Here is a 19,473-nt window from a genome sequence, read left to right as displayed (position 1 = left end):
GCCCAAGTAAAGTTTATGGATTTAAATATCTACACTTAGCCATTCACCTATTTAAATAGCTAAATTGAGAAATCAGGAATCTCACTTAACAAATGTAAAATTCATATGTATGTATTTATTCACATAAATAAGGTTGACTTGGAAAATGAAACTGACAGTTATTTTACCAGCCAAATGGGCTTATTCAGGAATAGTTGAGGAATTGCAGTTTGGGACAAGCAAGCATAGCAAAAGCCATAGGCAATTCTGAAGGAAAATATTGAGGAATGCTCTTTTGTAGAGGAAAGGTAGGAGTTGGGAAAGGGCTGTGGTTTTGAGTTGGCTGAGTTGTGACAGTCCCTCATTGGCTAGGCTGCTGCTCACCAAGGAGAAATTCTTCCTCCCTTTACTAGGGTAGTTAATTGAGCTTCTTCCTGTTGGGAACACAAGGTAGTCTCTTCCTGTTGGGTCTGCAAAGACTGCAATGAAGCGTATGGCACGAGAGGTTCCCCTTAAAGTCTCCGAACTCCGAATTTAAATAAGGTTTCCTTTATTTGGTTTCCTGTGTTACTTATTTATGCATTAATCTATTATTATATTATCATATTGTTATATAAATATATCATTGTTTGATATGCAAAATCACTTTTTATATTAAGAATATAGCATAATCTTTTAAGATCTTACCTTTGAAAGCATTGAGTTCCAAATTGTTGGAGTAGGGCAAAAGTTTCAATAAAGAGGATTAGTAAGATTAAAATGGGTGATATAATCCACAGTGTGAAAAGATTATTAAAATTGGAGAGTTGGAAGTATCCTGATATAGTTATAGCCTTACAAAGGTATTCAGAATTGGTCATGTAGCATCTTTCAAGTATGAAATAGAATTGCAAATTTAAAAAAAATTCTTTAGCACTAAGGAATATTTGATTTTTTCCCTCAATATTCAATTTACAACCTGGGAATGAGTGTAATGACTTTAAAATGTTGGTGGTTGTGGTGTGTGTATTTGTATGTATATAATTCAGTTTCAGTAGAACATCAACCAAAAATGGAGTATTTGTTTAGATTATTTGTATTTTTCTAAATATTTTTTGAACCTGGTATTTACTTAAAGTCTCAGAAACACTTGCAAAACATTTTTAAAAGTCAAGAGTTTGTATTTCATTACTTGTCTTTCCATACTTGGTAATGTGTATTATTAACCTTTAAAATATTTTTTATATTAAACTTGTACATATATAAGTATATAATACAATTTTTGTTTTTTTCTTTAAAGTTGAAAGCCTTTTTTTTTTTGGTAATGGAGTAATCTATACTTGTTGCTGGGCAGCCTGTGCTAGGGAGGTCTCACCTGTGCACCAGGGCTAGACTTCCACCTTAAGGCAGCCACAATTGAGTTCTTGTCTCCAATCAAGAAAATTCAGGAGAAGGGCAAGCAGGTGAAAGCAGATGGTAGTTATTAAAGCAAAAGAACATACTCAAGGAGGGAGGGCATGCTCGAGAGGTGAGCAGCACAGTGAGGTTTGGGTTGGGTTATTTTATAGCTAGAGATTAAGCAAGGGGGTAGAATATTCATTGGGATAGGTGGGGTTTTCTTAGAATAGGGAGGGGTAAGGGCTATGTGCTCTTTTTTCCTGATATGGTCATCCTCATAATGTCATGGTGGCAAAGGGTGGGATTTTTAATATGTTAATGAGCATATACTGAACTTTGGGGTAACTATGGGTTACGTTTGTCCCCCATTGCTTGTATTTAACCTGTTTCGCTGTCAGTTAAGTTCTGTAGAATCTAGCTGGTGTGTTTTCACTTAACCTGGTTTTACTAGCTGGCCACATGAAATGGCCTCAAGCTACTAATATCTGGTGTCTTGACTTGCTCAGGGCCTGTCTCTTCTTGAACTACACTGCCTATGTCATACTACCTTCACTGCCTTACTTTTAACCTACAACAAATAGGCTGTTGCTTCTGCATTCTTAATTTAAAAAAATATTGAGGTACTGCCTATCCAGAATAATACTAGGTATTGAGGAATAGTAGTAACATAGACAAGATACATTCTCACAGAATTTTTTATTTGAAAAGACTAAAATAGATAGATAAATAAGTAAAGAAAATGCCTATAACTGACAAAATATGTGGAGTAATTGTTAATTTTGTTGAGTATTTTGAGCATGTCTTTCTGAAGTTGTGACATGCTAATTTTTTCCATAGAAGCTAAAAAACTGCATTATTACATGAAATACCCTGCTTTTTAAGTGTTGGACACTAATTAGAAAGTTCAGAAACACTATTCCAACCAGTATTTTATAGGCCAAATGGAATATGTGTGTGGACATTAACATGTGGGTCACTCTCTGATTTGCACCAACTGCTCCAAAACCTCTTTTGGAATGATATGCTCATTTATGTATATTATCTATAACTCTTTCCCCTACCTCTCTTAACCTGTGAGTATGATTGTCAAATGATTCATATAAATATGACTTAGCATGATATTCATAATAAGAAATAACATTTTTTGGTCTTCACCCTTTTTCCTGGTGCACAAATCCTAAAATCTGTTATAATATTTGGTCTTTTCTCTTCAGGTCCTAAAATATCTTTAAAGTCATCAAGTTGAGGTGAGTGTCTTTTGTTATTCAAAACAAACCCTTGTTGACCACACTGGAGTTTATGTTAATGAGATGATTTTTGAAAAACCTCTACACTACTATAGGATGTTGGCTAGTTGCTAGGGGAACCAACTGCATGTTTTGAGGTTTGGAGCTTTTAGTACTATCATGACTTCTGGGGAGGGGTCTCACACACACACATACACACACACACACACACACACACACACACACACACACACACAGGGGGTTGATTTAATCACTGATGATCAATCAATTAATAATAATTTAATCAATCATGCTTAACTAATGAATCTTTCACAAAAATGCCTAAAATATGAGCTTCTGGGTTAGTGAATATGTGGAGGGTCTGGGAGGGTGATGAGACTGGAAAGGAAATGGAAACTCTTCTTGCACTCTACCCATAACCTGGCCCTGTGGATCTCTATTATCTGTCTGTTAATAAACCAAAGATCTAGTAAGTAAACTGTTTTTCTTAATTCTGAGAGCTATTCTACCAAATTATAGAGCCTGAGGAGGAAACCTCTGATTTGCACTTGATTAGCCAAAAGCATAGATGACAATCTGGACTTGTGACTGGCATCTGAGATGGAGAGAGAAGTCTTATGGGAATGAACCCTTCACCTAGGAGATCTGACGCTAACTCCAGGTAGATAGTATCACAACTGAGTGAAGTTAGGACAACCAGTTGGTGTCTGCAGAGAACTGCAAATTGCACGGTGTGGAAAAAACACCCACACACACATCTGTTGTTAGAAGTATTCTGAGTAGTGAATAAAGGAAAGAAGTGTTTTCCTTTCATTTGGTGACCAAAAGTGAAGTATTTAGAGTGGAATGGTCAGCAGAGAAAAGAGAGAGAAAAATAGAGGTTTTTTCCTTTGTGGGTAAAATTGCAATATTTCCAGAATATCTCACCTGGCCTTAGTGCATCTCCAAATCAATAGGTGTTTCCAAGGGATGGAGAGAAGTAGTACATCTCCATATCAATAGGTGATTACAAGGGGGAATGAGGGCATATCTGGACCAGAGAGGCTGGATGGGGTCCCTTTTTGCAGCTGTGTTGTGAGAGACACAGGCAAGCAGAAGTGTATGACTGCTTGTAAGCAATGAATGGGTTTCTCCCACTTTATTTCTCCCTTTGACTGATTTTGAATTCAGGGATAATTTGCTCTGGGCTGGGAACTTATTTTCCACCTGGAATTACATCCTTTCATTTAGGTAACTTGTAGAGTAGATATCTCTATTCAGTATGCCACATATCTAGTTCACTCCTTTTAGTTTTTTACAATACAGTGACTACAGATCCTAGAATCAGATTCCTTGAGTTTGAATAGGGATTCTACCAGTTACTAGCTGTGTGACCTTAGGCAAGTTAATTGACAACCCTGTTTCTCAATGTTCTCATATGTAAAATAAGTGTCTCAGCCAGAGTGCAGTCAGGAGACAGAAACCACATGGTAATTGAAAAAAGAACCTTTAATATAAAGAATTATGAACCATAATGGGGATTACCTATAAAGGGTAAAGAGAGCTCTAAAAAATACTGTAGGACTGAGGAAAGTGCCTATGGAATGAATAAACTTGGAAGGGGGTCTCCCTTCTTGAAGGCTTTTATTCAGGTCTCATTAGGGAAGTTGTGGTTATAGCCAAATGGATTGTGGAGAAGTTCTCTTGGTAGTCCTAGGCCAGAATTGATCCACCTTATCTGGGCAGAAGCTAGTGGGTGGAAAACTGCAACATGATCCAGAAGCAGAAAATAATTTTTTAGTGTTCTAGTTGCTGCAGACTGGGAAATCTGTACTTGGAGATAGCGTGTAGTCTCACTGGGACTACTTCCATGGAGGTATAGCTGAAATTCAGTGTGCGAGAGACTCACTAAGTGTTCACACCAACCACTGTTAAGGCACATAATAAAAGCAAGAGGAATAAAACAAAACAAAATTAAGAGGAACACACCAGAACCAGGAAGAGCAGCCCCTTCTTCCTGTAGTGTCTCTCCAATGCCATCTACTGTCAAAGCTCACTATGGTGCCAACTGCAAGGGAGAAATATTTAAAGGGTCTATCTCAGTTTTTATAGAGCAGACAAGGAAGGTTGGATTTGGAGGAAAGGACCAATAAATTGATATGCAGTGCATTAGTTTCCAAAGGATTTCATAACAAATTTACCACAAACTGTGTGGCTTGAAACAACATTGTTCTTTCATAGCTCTGGGGCCCAAAGTCTGAAATCAAGGTGTTGGCAGGCTGTTCCCCTCTGGAGACTTTAGGGGAGAATCCTTCCTCCCCCTTGAGCTTGTTGTGGCTGTCAGTGTCCCTGGGACTGCATCGCTCCAGTCTGTGCCTCTGTCTTCCCATGGCCTTCTCTTTGCTCTCTCTCATAAGGACACATTTAAGGACAACCTGTGCAATCCAGGATGATCTTATCTCACAATATTTAACTTATCTACAACTGAAAGTATTCCTTTACAAATAAAATCATGCTTATAGGTTCCTGGGTTTAGGACATTGACATATCTGTCTGGGGCCCCCATTCAGCCCTGTATATTGAGGAGGATAATAACAGTGTTTAGCATACAGACATCTTAGTGGTAATTAATTAATACATGTACAATATATAGAATAATGTTTTCTTCATAAAAAAACTCAAAATATATTTGTTCTCATCATCACCAGCAGCAGCAGCTGCAGCATGGCTGTTGTTCCATCCAGCTGTCTCTGTGATTCCCTCCCACACTACTTTTCTCTGCCACCTATAGATAGGGTAATTAAAATTATACACTGACTCTATGTTTGCTAGATAAATGACCTGAAACTTGATTCCCAATTTCTGAAATGGAGATACTTTATTTTATTTGAGTTCAGTGCCAGGTAGTCTTATCTTGATTGAAGACAAATTAAACTTCATAGAAGTTACATAAATTTTTCATTTCACTTACTAAATGGTGGTGACACCACTTAGTTTAGTCTTCATAAAATAGTAACTATTTACTATTACCAATACTAGTACTACTACTATTTCTATTATTATTATCCTCATTAATGATACCACTGTGTAGCTTTAAACAATACACATTAGAGATTTCTCTGTCTCCCTCATTTCCCTTATTCTTTTTAAGTAATTAACAATTCTTGGAAGTCTGTCAATTAGAAACACAATTTCCTGAATGGCTTTCTCTCCTAATTACCTCTGCAATTATCATTTCCTATAATGTTGTAACCTTCTAAAACAATTCCTTAGTCTCCCTAAATTTTATGTTTCTCTTGCCCAATCTTTCTTCCACATAGCAAAAAATATGTTTGTAAAACATAGATACATTGTCACTTTACTGCTTTAAGCTTCTTAAATGATTTTTATGGGTCTTCAGTATCTGGAGCCAAAATATTTTTTACCCTTATCTCCTGACTACACAAACTATGCAGCTCCTACATAGCGCTGCTAATGATTTCTCCCAAAATATCTAAATACTGTATATTTGTTCACAGAAGTTTCCCTTTCATGTTATTGGAATTTAAATCCAACTTTTCTGTGAAATCTTACTACAAATCTCAAAGATTAAAAAAAACTTATTTGCTCAGATTGAGTGATCTTTGATTTCACTGCTGGGAACACCTGATTAATTGGATCATACAACCAGAAACCTAGTCTAGGCTTCCTCCCCTGAAGAGGTTTTGAGTGGTTCCCTCACTCTCTATAAGATAGGAAGATAAACAACATTGTATGTTGTCTGATGGCCATCAGGATGCAGACCAAACAGAAGTTTTTGGTTTTGTTTTAAGGGTCCACATTTTATAAATATTTATATGATTTGTTACATAAAAATAAAAGCACACAAAGAAAAAGCAGCTAATGTCACTAAAATTTTACTATTGATATCCAGATATTATACCCTAAATTATAGGATCTAAGACATATTAAATAATAAACAAATCAGTTAAATGGTTATCAAAATAACACAAAATGACAAGCATTACATAAAATAATGCCCAGATGTATTCATCACTTTGAAATCCCTGTAGGAACCATACTGTAGGGAAAAAAAACACTGGAAATGGAATTAGAATATGAATACGTAGACTCTGAGGCCCTATGCCATTGGTTACAAAGACACATGTGTCTCTGAGGTTTTCCTGTTTCACCCCAAGGGGTGCTAGACTAATGGAAGTAAATGGAGACGTAGGACTAATTTGGAGATTTGCCAGAGAGGAGTAAGTGGAAAGGGAAGAGGAACTGTATCACCTAACCTCTGAGAATAGACACTTCTCAAAACTGTGGGAAACAAAAAGCCAGTGGGAGATTGGCAGAACGTGGCAGGGAGGATTGCCCAGCAGCAAGAAAGACATAGCTGTGTTTGAAGTTAGCTTCACTGAAGTAAACTCCAACTAAAATGTATCGAGCACCTATCAGGTACAGTCCCTGAGATAATCCTGAGTGATGAGATGAGCAACTGCATATACACGTGAGAAGATGTTGATACGAGGCTTTTGGAAACATTCTTTATGTTTAAGTTCCATTGACATATGCAAGCTGTGTTACCCTGACATGGAGAAGGTTTTAGATACTTTTGTTGATGGTACTATACACTTGCATAGAATAAGAAATATTATAAGAAAGTAAATAATAGACAACTTGCTAATAACAAAGACACCTAGATAAAATATCATCTTTATTACTTAGCGTTACAGAATGTCTTATCCAAAGGAAAACAGAACAATTGAAACAATAAATTTCTTCCTTCTCTGAATGTGCTATATGAGGAAATAAAGTAATTAGGTATAATAAAACATCATCCCTAATTCATTTCTCCTCTTCCTGGTATCATAGGCTTGGGGAATGTTTTTTTTTTTTTCTTTAGCTGTCATGGTCAGAAAGTATTGTGAGAAAAACTATAAAATAACAATATTACATTGCTTGAAGACTGTTTTCTTTTAAAATGATATCCTGAATTCCAAGGATTCTTCTGACTTATCCAGGACAAAGTTAAGTTTTAGTCTAAATGAAGAAAGGGCATTGCATCTGCAAAGCTCCTCATGGATTCAGAGGGAGGAAATGCTGATACTATAAAATTATGTTCCTAGAGAAAATATAAAGAAGGGTAGTTACATGTATTATTTCTTATCCTTGAAATGTGGAACTCTTTCACCCTTCTAAGTGTTTTGGTGTTGTGTTCTTATTTCAGTTTATACATATAGTTAGATTTGTAGTGTAAAATGTAGTTAAATAGATTAAAAATAGATTACTTTTATTTCTCTGGCAGGAATACAGAGCATATTTTGTCAAAACAACAGCTCTGTTGCCAGCTTGGTTTTCTGGGACACAGGCTGCACCAGCTTCCCTCACCTCATGCTATCCATGGAGGATAACACGAGTGGGAAAGCTTCACCCCAGGTTCAGGGACAGCTGTTAACGGTGCGACAAAGCCTGGAGTCTCTGTGTCCACGGGGCGGTAGGCAAACGTGAGTCTCCTCAGTGATGTGCAAACTAGGTATCTGACAAACAGAAAGAGGGTAGTTCTAGGTGGTGTCAACTTTCCTTCTCTTTGAGCCAGAGAAACAAAACAGAAGAATTGTGATTTAAACAAACAAGCTCCTGAGGGCAGAACCACTGTGATATTAATGTCATCTCAAAGCTGGTGTGGCCTAGAGAAATAAATGTGCTGATGCGTTCCTGTGTTGTGCATCTTGATCTTTAGAGCCTTTGTCTCCTTTCCTCTGTCTCCGACCAGGGATTATTTTACAGCTCAAACCAAGAACCAATGTAACAAGCAAAGCAAAGTTTTATTAAGATGTTAGATATTTGTTTTTATTTGCTTTGTGTTTTATTTTTTCCCACTATTTCCTTCTTCATGTTCATTTTTTAAATCATTTTTGAATTAAAATATAGATGAACTTAGTGAGTCATCAATTATATACATTATTAAATGCTCATCATGACAAGTGTAGTTACCATTTGTCACCATACAAAGATTTTACAATATTATGAACTATATTCCCTATGTTATACTTCCATTCCTGTGATTAAATTATTTTATAATTTGAAATTTGTACCTTATTTTTTTATCTTATTATCTTACCAGACGTTTATCTTATTATGTCTTATTATCTTTATCCTCTTTACCTATTTCACCTGCCGCCCCACCCTCACGTGATAACCATCCATCCATTCTCTGTGTTTTTGAGTCTATTTCTGTTTTGTCTGTTTATAAAGAAAGCCAGAAATCCAGGTTTGAGGTTATAAAAACAGAAAAAAAAAAGTCCCTGTAAATTAGACTGGGTTTTTCCTCTAGTTCAGTAGTTCCATTTCCGACTCTCCACATTATCAAGTTTTTATTTTATATTGTGGTGACATCTGCAGACTCCAGAGAGTGTTTTTTGAGCTTCCCATTTCTTGTGTCATTGGACCTGAAATATCTTGGAAGCTACTTCTGATTGTGAGAACCTAGGACGCTCTACCGAGAAGAGCTACTTAATTGCAAGAGGGGACTGGGAAATGAGAAGCTGACATTTACAGCTTTTGTAGTGGCAGTGGGCTGTGTTTCACACCAGGGATTCATGATTTGGGGAAGATCTTCTTGCTCCCGTATAATAAGAAAGAAAAAGAAGGTTTAGATTTTGGGTGGCCAAGAATATGTGTAAAAAAGGTAAGGTACCAGAATGATACCTAATCTGGGTCTCTAAATCAGATTATTGTGGAAGAAATGAAACCTAAATTGAGGTAACAAGGATGAATAAACGACAAAGATGAAAATTTGGTGGTTGAGAGGTATGGGAGGGGATCAAGCATTAGAATTGGAGATAATATTAAAAGGTACATGCAAGGAAAAATTTACTTTGCTTGTGTGTTTAGATAATTGATTACCAGAGTTCCAGGGGAGTGAGTTAAATCTTGGCAAAAAATAAAACTTCATAGCATTAAGGGCCTTTTGAACACAACAAAGAGAGATCAGACATTTTTATGGAAACAATGTGAAGTCAATGAAATATTTTAAGCTGAAAGGGGGAGATAAGATTGCTTTAAATTTTATTTTAAATTAATTATGGATTCCCCAGAAGTTGTAACAACAAAGCATGCAAAGGAATCCCAGGTACTTTTGTACCTGCCTCCAATGGGAACATCCTGCATAAATATAACACAGTACCCAATCCAGAAAACTGGCACTGCATAATTCACAGAGCTTTTTCAGATTTTACCATTTTAATGTGTGTGTGTGTGTGTGTGTGTGTGTGTGTGTGCATGCATGTGGTTCTATGGCGTTTATTACACATATAGGTTTGTGTGATCACCACCACCACTATCAATATACAAAACTGTTCCACCACCATAAGTCCTGTAGTGCTATGTCCTTGCAGCTGCATCTACTCCTCTCTCTTCCAAACATCCCTAAAACTTGGCAACTACTAATATTGGCAAAAACTAATATTACATAAATGGAATCACACAGTATGTAATTTTTAAGATTAATTTTTTTCATTTCCCCATGCTTCCCTTTAACTCCACATGAATTGCTGCCTACATCAAGTGTTCATTCCTGGTGAGTTTTCCATGGTATGGATATACCAAAGTTTGTTGAATCATTTACCCATTGAGAGGCATTTGGGCTATTTCCAGTTTTTTGCTATTACGAATAAAGCAGTTATAAACATCTGTGTACAGGTTTTTGCTTGAATATGACTTACTTTTCATTTCCTTGGGATAAATTCTGGGTCATATTATAGTTGCATTTTTAATTTTTTATTAAGGTATGATTGATACACACTCTTATGAAGGTTTCACATGAAAAAACAATGTGCATGTTTAGTTTTAAAAGAAACTGTTAACTATTTTGCAAAATGTCTGTACCATTTTGCATTCCCACTATCAGTGTAAGAGTGATTCAGTGTCTCCACATCCTTGCTAGCATTTGGTGTTGTCATTATTTTTTATTTTAGTCATTTTGATAGATGAGTACTGACTGATATGGCATGTGATTTTAATTAGCATTCCTTAATGGTTAATATTGAATATCTTTAAATATGCTTATTGTCTATTTGTGTATCCTTTTAGTGAAATATCTGTTCATGTATTTTGCCCATTTTTAAGTGAAATGTTAAACTTTTACTGTTGAGCTTTGAGTGTTTATATATTTTAGATACTAGCCTTCTGTGAGATATGTGGTTTGCAAATATCTTTCTCAAGTTTGGAGATGTCCTCATCCTTTTTATATAAAGCTTTGACAGAAAAATGACATTTAATTCTCAGTGAGATTCAATTTATCAATTTTTTCCCCTTTTTGGACAATGTTTCAAAAGTCATATCTAAGGGCTCTTCTCTTGACTCTAGGTCCCAAAAGTTAGCTTCTAATTTTATTTTTACAGTCTTGAACTTTTAAAAAAATTTCAATCTAAAAAATTAAACCCCTTCACATATTTCATCCATTCCCCTAGTCCATCCCCTTTGGTAGAAACCAGTTTTGTTCTCTGTATTTATGAGTCTGATTCTGTTTTATTTGTTTCGTTTGTTTTGTTGTTTTTAGATTCCACAGACAAGTGAAATTATACAGCTTTTGTCTTTCTCTGTCTGACTTATTTCAGTTCTTATAATACCTTCCAGATCCATCCATATTGTTGCAAATGGCAAGATTTCATTTTTTATAGCTGAGTAATATTACATTTTATATGTATATTGTAGCTTCTTTTTCCACTCACTTATCAGTGGACACTTTGGTTGGTTTTGTACTTTGACTATTGTAAATAATGCTGCAGTGAACATGGGGGTGCATATACCTTTTCAGATTACTGTTTTTTTTTTCTTCAGATAGCTACCTGGAAGTGGAATAGTTGGATCATCTGGTTTTTCTCTTTTAGTTGCTTAAGGACCTCCATATTGCTTTCCATAATGGCTTTACCAATTTATATTCCCACCAATAGTGCATGAAGGTTGCCTCTTTTCTACATCCTCACCAACACTTGTTATTTCTTGTCTTCTGGATAGTGGCCATTCTGACAGGTGTGAGGTAATATCTCACTATGGTTTTAATTTGCATTTCCCTGATGATGAATGATGTTGAGCATCTTTTCATGATTCTGATGGCCATCTGTATGTCCTCTTTGGAAAAATGTCTATTCCAGCCCTCTGCCTGTTTTAAAATTAGATTGTTTGTTCTTTTGATGTTTTGTATGAGTTCTTTATATATTATGCATATTAACCCCTTATCAGATGTATCTTTTGCAAATATTTTCTCCCATTTAGTAGGTATTTAAGCTCTTGTAGTTTTATGTTCTACATTTAGGTCTATGGTACATATTGAATTAGTTATTATATAAGATGTGAGATTTAGCCTGAGATTCTGTTTTTTTTAACCTGTGGATGTCCAATTGTTTCAGCATCATTTCCTAAAAAGATATCCTTCACTGAATTGCTTTTGCATCTCTGTCAAAAAAATAAGTTGGATGTATTTTTATAGGTCTATTTTTTCCATGATGTATGTGTCTATCAATCTGCCGAGACCATACTATCTTGGTTAACTATGTAGTAAGCCCTAACATGAATAGGAATGATTCCTCCCACTTATTCTTCTTTTTCAGAATTGTATTAGCTATTCTAGGTACTTTGCTTTTACATATAAATTTTGGAATAAACTTTTCTATCTCTACAAAAATCCTCGCTGAGGAGTTTTATGGGAGTTGGATTAAACAGTTGGAAAATAAATCAACTTAGGGAGAATTGATAACTTTAGTTATATTCAATTTTCCAATACCTATATTGGATATTTCCCTCTATGGAATCTTCTTTGATTTCTTTCATAGTATTTTATAGTTTCTAGCATACAGATCTTATACATGTTTTGGTAGATTTATGTCAAATATTTAATTTGTCTTGAAGTTACTGTAAATGATGTCAAAGGAATATTTTTATCTTTACATTTTAGATAGTTTCTATAGTATACAATGTAAAGAAGACATAAGGAAAAAAGGTAAAGAGTGGGAAAATCTGGAGTTGGGGGGATCAGTTTTGAGTTTTCTGCATTATCCTAGGCGAGAGAGTATTGTGGTTGCCTGGCTTACATTAGTAGTAGTTGAAGTAAAGAAAATGATTTCAGTGTTAGAATGTTGAAATACATGTGAAATATCTAGATAATTAATATTATGGTTTAGAATTAGGAGGGACGACAAAAGTGAAGCAAAAGCTTTGGATATCATTAGCATTTATAGAGTAGTTGAAACACTTGCTTTTGCCTGTGTAGAATATATAGAGTAGGGAGAGACAAGAGCCAAGAAATGTATCATGGGAATATTTATATTAAAAAACAGGCTGTGAAAGAGAAGCCAGCCAAGGAAATGAAGCAAGAGTGGTGGAGAAAGGAACCAGAGGAGAATGGTGTCACAAAAGCCAAGAATAGGAACTTTTAAGCTGAAAAGTAGTGAACAAAGTCAACTTCAGTAAAGACTCTCATGTGACATTCCACAGGATTTAAAGTTTTCATGATGTTAGCCTTGAAGTTTTTAGTGTTCAGAAGTTAAAACTGCAGGTGTGTCTCTGTCACTTACCAGCTGTATGACCTTGGGCAAATTATTTTTTCTCTATCTCACCTTCCCCATTTATAAAAGAGAATAGTAGCTATATTTGTCTTATAGGGTTTTTTGAGGATCAGAATTAGTAACATAGATAAAGTGCTCAGAATAATGCTAGGCATATAGTAAACAGTTGAAAAAATGCATTAGTTATTATTAAGAAACTGTCACGTAATAGCCAGAGAACATCGCTCAGAACAAGATACGGACAAGGTCACTTTGTGACCCTCATAGAAACAAGTCAGGGACCCTTCATATCTGTAAAAATACCAAGGCCTTCTTTTGATCAAAATGGGTGATTACTGCTGCTTTACTAATGATAACTCTGGTCCCTTTTTAGTTCTCCAACCTCCTTGACAATAATTATTGAGATACCAAATATCCAAGTTGACCCCACTTCTTAAATGATCTAATACAGGCTTCCAATACCTTTTCTCTTTACAAATTTCCAAGAAAATCTCAAACCCTGTAAAAAGTTGTTCCCAATAGCCTCTTCCTGACACATTTCCTTAGATTAAGTTCTTTCTTATAATAGCAATTCAGTTAAATAAAACCAAATTTGTTTGACTACAAGTGTATTTCTAAAGATTTTGGCTAGTGAACATCAATATTATCATAATTACTATCATTATCATCATCATTATTCAACAATGTATATCATTTACCTCACATAATACCTTGCATTAAAAAGTGCTCAGAAATATTTGATGAGTACTTGAAACAAGGAAGCACTTGGCTTCAAGTAGGACAGTTTCAGTAATGGAAAGGCACATCAGACTTAAGTGGGCTGAAATGTGACCAAAAAGAGGAAAATATATTGAGGCATGCCAGTGCCCAACCATCCATCTGCTGACCACGCACACTCCTCTACTACACTAACCTATCGCAAAAACTTGGTTGTGCAAGACAGGAGTAAATACAGAGATAGTTTATTGAGGTATTCTCTATTGAGATATGTTAGATAATTAACTTTCAAAAAAAGGACCTCAAAATGCCATCTGAGATTATTCACCCCCTTTTTTCAAATGTTACTTATTTTCTATGGATATAAGGCCATCTTGTAACACTTACGACTTTTGAGCACCCAAATGTTTTGAGTCTTCCACCCTTTCCTAATATGTGGCTTCAAGCTGATCTCATGGAAATCATAAAATCAAGTTTGTCAACATGCCTATAAACTGAGTGTATGGTGAAGGTACCTTTCTTTGAGGAAAAAACATGATTATTAGTGGATGATTTTATATTTTTTGATCCAAGCTCATTTTTAAACTTCTTGGATCTTGACAGAGTTTCAAGTAAATTTTTTTTCTACATATTTAACAGTTAAATAATTTGAAAAGAATAGATAGAGCAAACTTCAGGGGCCCATCAAAACTTAGAATAACTAATTAATTAAATTAATTAAATCCAAATTAATTCTAATAGTTTTCTTACATTCAGAAATTCTCTTCCCCTCTGTTTCTCAGTTTCATCTGTAAAATACATACATATATAACAATTTCATAGTCTTATAGTGAGAATGAAAAGCAATAGTGTCCATTAAATATATCTGGTAATGTTCCTGCCAATTAGTAGGCTCCCAGTATATGTTAGCAGTCGTCCATTTCCTGCCTAAAAGTGACCAAAATATGGTTATAGGGTCAAGATTCAGCTCATTAAGCCATGTTAACCTCATACCTTAAATATTTAAGCTGGTAACTTATTTTTTTTTATTTTTTTATTTTGGTATTATTAATGTACAATTACATGAGCAACATTATGGTTACTAGACCCCCCCTATTATCAAGTCCCCACCACATACCCCATTACAGTCCCTGTCCATTAGCGTAGCAAGATGCTATAGAATCACTACTTGTTTTCTCTGTGTTATACTGCCTTCCCTGTATCTCCCCCCACCACATTAGGTATGCTAATTGAAAACCCTTTTTTCCCCCTTATACCTCCCTTCCCACCCATTTCCCACAGTCCCTTCCTTTGGTAACTGTTAGTCCATTTTTGGGTTCTGTGAGTCTGCTGCTGTTTTGTTCCTTCAGTTTTTACTTTCTTCTTATACTCTACAGATGAGTGAAATCATTTGATACTTGTCTTTCTCTGCCTGGCTTATTTCACTGTGCATAATACCCTCTAGCTCCATCCATGTTGTTGTAAATGGTAGGATTTGTTTTCTTCTTATGGCTGAATAATATTCCATTGTGTATATGTACCACCTCCGCTTTATCCATTCATCTACTGATGAACACTTAGGTTGCTTCCGTTTCTTGGCTATTGTAATTAGTGTTGCAATAAACATACGGGTGCATCTGTCTTTTTCAAACTGGGCTGCTGCATTCTTAGGGTAAATTCCTAGAAGTGGAATTCCCAGGTCAAATGGTATTTGTATTTTGAGTTTTTTGAAGAACCTCCATACTGCTTTTCACAATGGTTGAACTAATTCAGTCCCACCGGTAGTGTAGGAGGGTTCCCCTTTCTCCACATCCTCACCAACATTTGTTATTGTAGTAACTTCTTTTAATGCCGCAGAATCTAGAGGATTACTACAAGCATTTAAATTGTGTTATTTAAAAGTCAGTTCTGTCTTCAAATACCAATTCATTATATTTTTTAAAAATTTACTATGAGTTTTCTTGAGCTCCAGGAAGTAGATATTAATTGATGACACATATGTGAATAAATTGGAAAATACACCTTTTGTTATAGAGTGTAGTGAAAAAGTTTGTTATATGTCTGTAATGTAAGTAAATTTTTTAAAACATTGGTCAACAAAGTCTAATTTATATTTATTGTAAAAAGTGGTTTGCATATTTTTTACTGTTTTTCTATGACTCATATAGTATTTTCAAGATGATTCAGGTATATATTTCACATTTTTTCAATTAAAAGCACCATTCTTATAGGTCCTATTTTTTTTTTCTGTTAGCAAAGGCAACATAATAAACTATTTTTATTCTTTAGCTTGAAGGCAGGCTATTCTGTTTGCTTAAATTGTTCAATCACTCTTTAGCACCATCCAGTATTCTGCCTGCTTCTTCTGCCTAAAACAAGCAGTCAATTTTAATTAACTTGGTGCACAGAAGTATTTGGCATTTGTAGAAACTGGGCACACAGCCAATCCTCAAAACACTGCTGATCAATTTGCCTAGAAAGAAATAAAGAAATGGAAGATACTGGCTTTGAAGAGCTTTTGAATGTTATCCTAAAACTGAAGAGCTAGGAATCCAAAATTTAAATCTAAAAACCATTTTAACTTAGATGAAATGTAATAACATGTTCAAAAATTGTAGATTTAGAAATTTTTGGATGTGGATAAATGAGTGGCTAATGGCCTAATTTTATTATTTATTTTTAGTATTTACATAAACTGTATCCGCTTGATTTTAATGCAGTAGTTTTGGGCAAATGTTGATGAGATTTTGGTAGTCTTCTTGTACTGACTCTGTGTGAAATTGTTAAGGTGATAAAGTTGTATATTGTGTTTCAAAAAATAGCAACATTTGCAATGATACTGTATGTGAAATAAAAACCTCCTGATATTTAAAATATTCAGCTTCTGTTATACAGCAGGATGTATACAACTAATAAGCCCAATGTGCATGAATAAGTATAAATTGTTGTACTATTGTCTCCAAAATAAAATTTTCAATAGTCTTTTAAATATTTTTAAAGAGAACATGTTGGAAAGATGTATTTTCTCTATCTTCCCAATATACATTCTTTTAGTCAACAAGAATTTTTTCTTTCATTTTAAAGGAGAAAGTGTATTCTATCACATAAAGAAATCTTGTGTGATTCTCAAACAGGTTGACATACTGCATACCACCTAAGAACAGAAAAGTCAAATTTCAACCCAAACAATGTTTTACAAAATGAAAGTAACTTTCCATAAACACTTTCTTTCCCACTGCTCATATTCTTTCATAATTTACTTTCTGTTTCAATTTTTAAAATACATTTCATTTATCATTATTCACTAACTCATTTATTAATTCATTAAACATTTGTTTAGCAGCTGCCATGTGACAATCACTGAAATAAGGTCTGTGAAAATAGAGATGAATAAGACATCGACCATATCCTTAAAAGCTCATAATCGATTGAAGAAGACAGGAAAAATCAGAGATGTAACTCATTTGCCCAGCCTCCAGAATTGAGTACTAAAAATATGATCATGATAACAGTAGCAAGGCTTTATCCTATTTTTTCCTCTGTCTAACAATTATAGAAAAGCTAGTCCCTCATGGAAATATTTTAGGGAATCCCTAGAGAGTGGCTTATGTGTGCTCATGAGCTCTATTCTTTAAGCTACAACATGGAAGTAGTCATTTTACTCCTTGTTACATGTTTTTTTGTAGAGGAACCAAGTATCCACATGCAAGACATTGCATATATGGAATTGAATCTACTTACGAGTCTGTGATACAGCTTCTCTGCTACTGCAGTTCTGCCTTGAGTCTGGCATAAAAGCTTCTGAATCAGCCAGTGCTGCCCTCTGCTCATACTCATACTCTTTTTATGGGAAGGAGAGTTCAGTACTGGCAAAAAGCAGGAGAATCAAAGTACAACTGAACTGAGGACCCATCTTGCCTCCCATTGTTGCCAGGCAGCTGCATCTGGGGAGGTCTTTCCCTGCGCACTAGGTGAGGCACTAGGAGAAACCTCAGCCTGAATGAGGGGGAGGGTTCTTGACTCTGGACAATCCTCCAACAGGTAAGGAAGGAATTCATTAAAGCGAGAGTAGTAGGGAATGGTAGCTGCCCTCTAGGAGGAGGCTGAAAACAGGGAGAGATCCTAGACGAGCCCCGAAAGGTGATACTGGGGTTCTTGTTTACAGAGGTAGGCAAGCAAACAAGAAGCTTTTTATTGATAGAGAGATGTAAAGATACAGAGCTCCCAGGCATGTACTGGGAGGGGCATGGCTGCCATTTATGGGCTCAGGTCTAGAGGTTTTATGCCGGCTGCATGGAGGAGGGAGGGAAGCTGTTTGTTTTCTATAGGTTCCTGTCAGAATGCCAGCTATATTTTAGCCAGTCATACTAAAGGTCATTTCTATTTTTAACTAGTATGCCTAGACTAAGCTACCTGAGCTATGGTGACTTATAGTCAGTAAAATGGTTATGACTGGAGGTCAGGTGGGAACCATCTTACACATTGTTGCAGTGTTTCAGCTGCAAGTCTCCCTGTTTTTCATATTCCTAAGGTCCTTAGTAAGCATCTCCTTTGTCCTTCCTGGGGTCCTTACCTTGCTTTAACTGGACAGGGGTTGCCTCCTCTCTCACCATCCAGCAAACAAATAAAGCCTTAAATATGTTTCCTTAATCTTTTTGAGTCTCAACTTGATCGTCTATAAAATAGGAATGTCTACTTTGCAGTATTAGTATGTGGACTCAATGTATTTGTATGACTGCAAGTATTTAATTGTAAACTTTTATGTAAATTACATTATAACATAAAATCTAAATTTAAATTCCAGGATTACAAGGATCTAATTTTATCTTTGTCAGATGCATATGTTATATAGTATCTCAGTGAATAAGCCTGGTAAATCTACATGACTATTACTACCTCACTACCTGCTTTTCATTTTTTATTTGACCTTAAAGTGGGGACAGCAGGATTCTCCTCCATAATATTTTTCTTATTTATGATCACTTTTTCTAATTCTAAAAAGTTAAAGGACTAAATAACAATGGCCAGAATGTCAGCAATTTTTCATTGAATCTCTAAATTCTAATTGTCACAGCATAACATAGAAAGGACAATATGATGCCTGCATACTGCAGTGTGTTACATTATAGGAGAGGAACACTAAGTTTAAGGAACCCAAATATTTTATAATGGGTAGTAAGCCATCTTGTTACAATGTTCAATAAGTAGCCCATCCTTGACTCTCCAAGAATACATTCTATCTCCAAATGCTGTTTGCTGTATAAATATTCTTAAAAAGATGATAAAAGACAAAATTTGCTCAAAAGACATGCAGAAACACAGGAGATCCATGAATACTGACACAGTCCTTGATCCCTGAACCTTGTCTAGCCCTTTTACTTTCAATAATTATAACAATTATAATAATACATATATATGTGTGTGTGTGTGTGTGTGTGTGTGTGTGTGTGTGTGTGTGTGTGTGTGTAAAATGCAAAGCAATCCATCAAACAATTTTTTCTGGGGTTGGTGAGAAACCGTAATTTTAAAATGTTCTTCTATTTAAGTCAAAGCAACTCCTATGCACTTTGTTAATAGTTTGTTTTATATCCTTTCTCCCCCACATCCCCCTCCTTCTGGAATATAAAATAATGGAATTTCATCCC

At 35.3% G+C, this 19,473-nt stretch overlaps 1 protein-coding gene across 1 annotated transcript in view; it reads left to right on the top strand.

The window, feature by feature from the left end:
• LOC140843857 (endogenous retrovirus group FC1 Env polyprotein-like) overlaps positions 1-19,473 on the top strand; it is a 224,261-nt gene that overhangs the window by 52,338 nt on the left and 152,450 nt on the right. Inside the window, exon 2 of the mRNA XM_073214279.1 lies at positions 2,571-2,603. The gene's annotated coding sequence lies outside the window, so the exon portion shown is untranslated. The remainder of the gene's footprint in view (positions 1-2,570; positions 2,604-19,473) is intronic.

The sequence above is a fragment of the Manis javanica genome, chromosome 10 (genome assembly GCF_040802235.1).
Source record: "Manis javanica isolate MJ-LG chromosome 10, MJ_LKY, whole genome shotgun sequence".
In the NCBI taxonomy this organism is placed as follows: domain Eukaryota; kingdom Metazoa; phylum Chordata; class Mammalia; order Pholidota; family Manidae; genus Manis; species Manis javanica.
Note: the sequence above shows the minus strand (reverse complement) of the source record. Positions and strands in the feature narration are given on the sequence as shown.